Here is an 8375-nt window from a genome sequence, read left to right on the forward strand (position 1 = left end):
GGAAACTACTAGAACTGTTGGGTCCTTGCAAATTCTGGAATATGGTCTAGACCTACTCAATATGTAAAGTGTCTTGAGATAACTGTTGTTATGAATTGATAATATAAATAAATTTGAATTGAAATTGAATTGAATTAAACATGGCCAATTCTCGTGGACATCAAAGGACTATTAAAACATGCTTAATTGAACCAAATTCCTGAAGACTTGTCTCCATTCTTCTCTTGTAGATGGGTTGGATGCCAAGATTTTGTTTCCCATTACCAACCTCTACTTCTTCTACTCAATTTACTTGTTTACTAGCAGATTACAGCCATGCGTAGACGCCAGCGCCAATTACTGACCAAACTAGCTGTAGCCTAGTTTATGTGATCCAATTTAGTTGAGGGAAACGCTAATTCACTTTAGCTTAACTTTAGATAATGTTCCTACAATTTTCTTAACAACTGAATGGAAACACGGATGCTGACATGAAGGGGCTGCTGACAGTGTGAAAAGATCGTTAACACTCACACACAACCCCACCCCCTCATCCGTTAGTGTGTACTCACCCAGCCCACTGCTGACTTCCTCACACACACACACACACACACACACACACACACACACAGACACTGGAAGCCCACTTTCAGTTCCGTATTTGAGTTCCCATCAGCACCTCAATAAAAGGTGTGTGTGTGTGTGTGTGTGTGTGTGTGTAGCGATACGGGGAAGTCTTCCTGTTTTCTCGTAAGACTCTGCCTTACCCTCTCGGTCTAAAAGAGTACAACTGTCATGTTGTTCACAGCAGAGGACCAGGAGGCTGAATCAAAAGACCTTTCACACACAAGCTTCTCTCGCATCGCCAGACCCTCCTCCACAGCGCAGCACAGGAGGGTCTGGCTAGCCCACACAGCATTCTGGGATGGCAAAGAAACGTTTATTGACATTTCTTTAAACCAATCACAATCGTCTTGGGTGCTAATAAGCGCCGGACGGAGCCCCGGTGCCACTGGAAAATAGCCTCGGGAAGGAACTTGTTTTGGTGGAGCATGTGTACGTTCAAAGGGTGTTTTAATCGTGCAACAGAAAACTCTGATTGGACAGATAGTCTAGCTAGCTGTCTGGATTTACCCTGCAGAGATCTGAGGAGAAGTTAACCATAGTCCATAAATCCACCAGTTAAATCCAGTTAAAAATTACAACACAAGGAAAGCGGAAGGTAATGGTAACTCTATTGACAATAGAACTTTCGGAACTGTCTGTGGAATAGATAAACGATGAGAAGAGGAAGCAGAGTGGCCGTAAATGGCAGCGGAACACAATTAAGACTCTCACAGGGTAAAGTCAGTGTTTTTCGGGGGTAACGCCATTCACTTTACCGGCGGCATTGACAGCAGAAAACTTACTTTATATCATATTTGCGTTCTCTTTTTCCTATCGCTTTTCCTCACAACGGAACGCTACACTCCGTTACTGCTCGCTCTCTTTGCGCAACCACACAGGCACTGAAGTCACTCCCTTAAGGCACCCTGCCATTCTTGCTCTAACTTACGCTAGTCTTGTATACCTTGGGAATTTCTTTGCTTTTTTAATACTGTTATACAGTATAGTGTTTTTTCACAGCTCTAATGAGAGCACCCTAACTCTTACTTTATTTACCTATTCTGGAGGATTATTTATCATCTGGTATTCCTTTTTTTCCTGATCTCCTCCATCTCTATCACCAGTCCTTGATCAGTGTAGTGAGGGAAATCAACAAGAAAGATAATTCTATCAATCAATTGTTTTCTAGCACCTTTCACGCAGGCCTGGCACTTTTAAGGGCTTAATTGTTTTACAGTGATTTCCTAAAGTGAAGAATTTAAAATAGTGAAACAGTAGTCAAATTTAAAAAAGAACCCATCTGGAAGAAATAAAATGACAAATAAAATGATAAATAAAAGCTCTGAAATGAGAATTTACAGTGGGGGGGATTACTACCTGAACTTTGTAACTCTTTACTTCTCTGCATTTTTTCTTTCTTTGTTTTTTCTGAAACACCCTGGAAGAACCCCCGCAGCACTAATACAGTGCTCTCATCGAAATGAATAAGGAGCCTGGGGGTTGTGCTGTGGAGCTATTGTTGATGTTAACGGGCCATTAGCTACTGTGCTAATCAGATGTGCTCCTAGGGGATCTGAGGGCCTCCATAGCTGCCAGAGATATGGGACCAACAATACTTTCTGATTTCCCTTCCCTGCATGTGGCTCTCAGCTCGAAGCATGTTGCTACTGAAGACTTAAACCTTTAAAAACGACTTTTCCACCAAAATTACCTTCTATGTGCAGTTTTTTGTTAAACAGGGGAAAGCCTTCTAAAACTTAGCCTGGTCCTCCCAGACTCTGGTCCATCGGCCTGATCCTACCAGACTCTGGTACATCAGCATGGTCCTACCAGACTCTGGTACATCAGCCTGGTCCTACCAGACTCTGGTCCATCAGCCTGGTCCTACCAGACTTTGGTACATCAGCCTGGTCCTACCAGACTCTGGTCCATCAGCCTGGTCCTACCAGACTCTGGTACATCAGCCTGGTCCTACCAGACTCTGGTACATCAGCCTGGTCCTACCAGACTCTGGTACATCAGCCTGGTCCTACCAGACTTTGGTACATCAGCCTGGCCCTAGCAGACTCTGGTACAAGTGTTAACTTCCCTGAAGGCGGGCACTCTGTTGAAGTTTCAAAGTATTGGATCTGCTCAGAGCCACTCTGGATCTTCCATAACCAATCACTAACATTTGGTCGTAACATTAGCTTAGCATCGCTAACGTTAGCCTTAGCTAACTCCTTCCCCATTAACAGAGCAAGCTGAAAATCAAACATTTCCTGAGCCCCGTGGGGAGGAGGGCCACAACATCATGGCCACCATCAAAATTCAGCAAAGATTGTTCTTGCTTGGGCTTTCACTTCTGGATATTCGGCAGCACTGCCACAACGGACAGAATGGCTTTGCTCACATCTTTCTCAGCCGCCATTATGGAACTACAACTCACACTAGTGCACCACCTCAACATCATCGTTCCCAGCCACTCCCTCTGTTCACTGATTGGACCACCCAACCCTTTTTGTTTTCGGGTGTTCGACGTCACAAATACAGGGTTGTCTGAAAAACAGGGTTAGTGAACAACATGGAGACAGTGATGTTAGTGATTACTTCTTTTCTATATATCTGTTGCTTTTTCAGTCTCTTCTTCAAACTGGGTGCTGACTGATTACGAGTGATGTCCGAGCGCTGCTTGGGCGGAGACGGACAGAATTTGTCGCTGAGATGACAGAAGATACAACGCACGTCATAGCATTGTTTCAAGGAAGAGGAGAGAATTAGCGTGTCTGCCTGGGCGTCATGTTTCAATCGCTGCCGACGGGCGCTGGAGCCGAAAAAATAACCGTGACTACTGCAGAGTTCATCATTTATCCCCGGAGTGACTGCCGATTGTGACCTTTCCCACTGCAGACAAAAGCCAGATGTTTGTGGGTTTTTTTGTGTGGTGTGAATAGGGCTAAATATATATTTTTGTTTTGTTTTTGTTTTAAATGCTCTGTAGATTTCTTGAACAACTAATCACTGTAGTTGTTAGCAAATGATACTCTATGAGGAGGAAAAGGTGCATTCATTTGGGACTGATTTTCAGCAGTGGATTAATAACCTCTAATTGCACCTGGTCATGAGCTGCAATACAAATAATGCAGCTCTCTCACTGGGTATTTCCTCCCACATTATTTATTGTGTCTTTGTACTGATGATCTGGAAGTGTTTCATGTCCATCCAAGTGTTGAAATGCTCTAGCGCTCCTGGCGTTGGCATTGTCTTTGGGGAGAATGAACCTCTCGTCTTTAAGAGCGGTGTGTTATGTTGTGATGATTCATGCCAATGAGTCAGACCATTTAATGCCTCGCGGGGATTCCCCCCAACCGCTAATCACTCTTGTTTCTCATCTCAGGCGTGTGTGTCACATACACACACACACACGCACGCACACCCAAGTTGTTAAAAAGCAGCATCTTTAACCACTTATGTTAGCTTGTTATGTTAGCACCAATCTGGGGTTCATTCTCCTTCTCTGCTCTAATTTCATTGTGCAGCATTCATTTATTTTTATTTTTATTTATTTATTTATTTATTTGATTAGGACAATGCACATTAATTGACATTTCTGTAAATGTGGCAGTGTGGCTCATTTTCAACTGTTAATAGTAATAGTTACCTAGCATGCATGTCTTTATTGTGGGAGGAAAAGGGAGCACCCGGAGGAAACCCACGCAAACACGGGGAGAGCACAGTGTTTCCTCTACGTTGATTTTGTAGCGGCGGCCCACCATTGCAACATTTCTGCCGCCACGGTATCAGAAATAGGGCAGACGCACAATGTAGTTGCGGTTGCCTTTTAAATTATCCTGCCGACATAATGTACCCCCTGTTCGCTGCCACTCACATTTCAATTTAACAAGTAGAACTTTTCAGAGGTTATTGGGCCCGCCCAGTCCACATACTGTTGTGTTGATGGAGTTTATTGTCAAAACGTGGGTCCGTTCCAATTGGACAACATTCTGTCAGTTCGTCGCCCTGATATCAAACATCTGGAAGCATTAAAACAGTAAGTGAGTCAGTGTAATATAAATTGGAAATAGTCTAAAGATGTAGTTTCCCTATGAAGAATTTCTTGTAAAATTCATTTTGTGTTGTGCTGTTGTTAAGTGCTCTATAGTTCTTCCATCACAACTGAAAATCTGCCTCATTGTGTGTGAAGAGAGGTGAAGAAATGTTGTTGAATGTTGTTATTTGGACAGACCTGCCCCTACTGCAAAAAAAAAAATATCCTAAAGGAAACACTGGAACATGCTAATTCCACACACTCGGCTCAGACCTGTGATGGATCTCCGCAGTGCCAACTTGGTGGGGCAGAAGTGCCAACAACTGGGCCACCGGGCTGCCATTTAGTAGACAATAACACACAACAGTATGTATGCTATGCAGGATCATCAACTGTGATAACACACGTCGCTAAACAGAAGGTAACAAGGTATCCTTTTTTACCAAACTTATAAAGGTATCAAAGCCAGCTTAGACGTCCTTATGAAGATGTTGAAAAAGTCCACCACATGACTAAACCTTCCACAGACATTAACCTAAATCTGATCTTAAAACAAAGTCTTTCTTTTCTCTTTCTTACACATGTTTTTATTCAAACCACATAGGAAACAAGTCAGGTGTCGTGGGGGAATTTTCAAGACTCTGCATTTGTTTTTCCACTCAACGTGACGGAGTGGGACGTCCCCTCTTCGCCTTCATTTACATGCACTCAGTAACCCCAATACTGCGGAGAAGCAGATAAAGGATATCAGCCAGGCCAAAGTGCAGGGTCAGCAGCAAGCCTGACCTCAAACACCTGAGTTTGTTTACTTTTTTTTTTTTTGACCGTCAGGTTAATCCCTGGAAGAATGTAATGACGTTGTTTATAGTCAGACTCACGGCTCTGCACTGCCGGTGTCCATGTTGGCAACACTATACAGAGTCCCCCTAAATGAGACCTAACGATCCACTTCAGGCATTGTAAAAAGTTCACGGGTTTTTAGACTCATAAAGACGGTTTCACAATCTTTCAGGCGGCTGTTGGTCTCCAATCATTTCAGTACGCTATGACATTGCGGGGACATGAAAGCGCATTGATCTATCACAGGAAAGAGAGAACATGGGGGCAGATTTGGAAACTCTTCATTGATGCCGTGTAGAAAAGTAAAGTAGGAAAGTAGTAGAAAAACAGTATTTTCATTCATTCATTTAAAACCCTATAGCATGCTTTAAAATGTAATGGGTAACTGCAACTCCCTGTATTTATCTTGTTTTGTGTTGAACTGTAAACTTTATATTTTTACCCTTTATGTACTTATTCTGCACCTTTGCGTCAGCATTAGCAAAGTGTTTATTTAAAATGTGTCTGATAAATCCTATAATGGATGGGTCCTGTAAGCGGCCAGACATGAAAATAGACAATTTATCTATTCATTCATGCAACAATTTCACAAATCAAAGTCTGTTTACAGGTCTTTTTTTTTTACAAGGAAATAATATACTCTTTATGTCTGTACATCTGTCTGCAGGTATTAAATCACACCATCTTAAATTGATTAATCTGATTGATTGAAAACTTGAAAAAAAAACATGTATTATATTATTTGAAACATGTTTACTAGTTCATTAGGGTGGTGATGGCGCAGGGGATATGACCTTAGGTGTGGGTGTGCTGGGTTCGATTCCCACAGCAATACATCAACCTATGTGTCCCTGAGCAAGACACTTAACCCCTAGTTGCTCCAGAGGTGTGCGACCTCTGATATGTAGCAACTGTAAGTCGCTTTGGATAAAAGTGTTGACTAAATGACATGTAATCAGCAGATGAGTACACTACAGTGTAGTTACACTCTCTCAAATTTCTACTTTAAATATGTTCACATGACAGTAGGAATAACTGCAGTAACCCAACCCGGTTGTGGCTGTCTGCATAGAAACCCAAGTCCTGCCAGCGCTTCAGGAATTAGACTCCGCGGAGTCTCTTGCAACTCACAACTAACGATCAAAAGATAAACAAAACAGAGCAGAGGGAATACAATTGTGTGAGAAAGAAAGTAGCTGCTTCCTTAAGCATGCTATTGATGTGTTGATTGTTTCACTGAGACTACATTCACACATTAGAAGGACGGTGGGAGTGGGTCAGTGAAGCAGAAGGTGTAACTGAACCGAGGGCAAACAGGAGGCGCAAACAAGATTCTGAGCTATTGGGTGCGAAGATGCAGCCGCCACGTCTCAGCCACGTGAACTCACTGGGACACTGTCACCCAAATCCCCCGTCCACACATACAGCTATAGGCCCATGTCACACTTCCTGCTTCTAGAACACGGAGTAGGGAACAAGAACTGCTGGTCAACAGTCTTCCTCCATTAGGATTTAGATTATCAACCATAATGTCAGATTATCAACCATAATGTCAGATTATCAACCATAATGTCTAAACCATCCGAGGTTTCCCGACTACGAGCTACGTGGTTGGACAGGCTCCCTCATTGTAAAAATCTAACCAAAAGAGCCGTATCCCCACTCAGAGACGTTCTTCCGGTCTTCAAGTGTTGCATTACATAGGCCTATTGACACTGGCTAATAACGCTACGACCAAGCTGAGGGCTCCATCATTCTCCCCAAGGTCTTCTCCTGCAGGGGGCTCTACACAGCTCTCGCAGACCCTATGTACAGTAAGGGGCCTGATGTTGATACTTGTTGCTCTTGCGCTGGTGCCTTCTAACTAAAGCTATAACAATATGCCATATGAAACCAAAATTGCAACAGATCCAGGAACTTGTGAAACAGAGTGATAAGACAGAATCCTGACACACCCCTTCCAACTCCCAGAGTTATCCTTCCTGTACAGATCCAATGCTACCACATATTTAAATTACTATTAGTATTAGACTTTTTGGTGCCTTATCCCCTGGTGCCTGGGTCTGTTTTCCGATGGTTCAGTAAACTGCCGTTAGCGTCCTTAGCAACGGAGTTAAGTGCTAACTGGGCTGGTTGCTAGCTGGCTGGGGGCTGACTGTGGATGTGTCCCCTGGGCTGTTGTCAGCCTTCATCCTGACTGAAGCCTTACCGTACGTACACACCGCCACCGACTTGAGCTGCAAAAAAGCTCTGGCCGCCCCGCCAAGGACGCTTGTCAAAAAGTACGGGGAAGCTTTGTGACGCTTTGGCCGCTCTGACGTGGCGGCGTTTTCTGTCCGACCAGGAGAAGCACACGCAGCCATGGCCAATACACTGACACTAGAAATCTTTATAAATTAAATATATAATGACAGAAGTTGTATTAGTTGGTCGCAACGGAGTCTGTTAGCAGTTAGCTCGCTCGTTAGCCGCTGAGCCATAGCGGCGTGCAGGCAGAGCGAGCAGCCGCCGGACTAACCTAGTGACCCGTGCCGGACTTCACTGTGAGCGGATGTGACCGGCAGGTAGCGTTAACTTGTTCCTATGTACAAACAACGTTATATTATAAACGAAAGGTAACCCAGCAACGGCAATTATGAGCTTATCCTCAGAATTAATGTTTTGGTAGGAACGAAAGATTACATCGTATGTTTCTCCAGGATCAGCCAGCGCGAAGGACGTCTATATTCCGATTGGCGGCTGCCGTTAGCCGCTGCTTGCCGCTGAACCGCGTCATAGCTCATTACCATAGAGTTGAAAAATTTCAACTTTCTGATTGGCGCTCAACACGCTCAAAACGCCCATAACGCGATGCCGACAGATTTGCCGCTTCGTGCAGCTGAGAGAAGCCGCTTCCATTGAAAATGAATGACTTCCGGTAACT

General features: G+C 43.8%; 1 long non-coding RNA gene across 1 annotated transcript in view; it reads right to left on the bottom strand.

Moving 5' to 3' along the window:
• The window catches only part of LOC116687956 (uncharacterized), a 10866-nt gene extending 2862 nt beyond the window's left edge, over positions 1-8004 (bottom strand). Inside the window, exons 1-2 of the long non-coding RNA XR_004331666.1 lie at positions 7979-8004; positions 3759-3765 (exon numbers count right to left, since the gene is read on the bottom strand). This is a non-coding gene — a long non-coding RNA (uncharacterized LOC116687956). The remainder of the gene's footprint in view (positions 1-3758; positions 3766-7978) is intronic.
• Positions 8005-8375: the final 371 nt, after the last annotated feature.

Source organism: Etheostoma spectabile, chromosome 4, assembly GCF_008692095.1.
Source record: "Etheostoma spectabile isolate EspeVRDwgs_2016 chromosome 4, UIUC_Espe_1.0, whole genome shotgun sequence".
NCBI classification, from domain to species: Eukaryota; Metazoa; Chordata; class Actinopteri; order Perciformes; family Percidae; genus Etheostoma; species Etheostoma spectabile.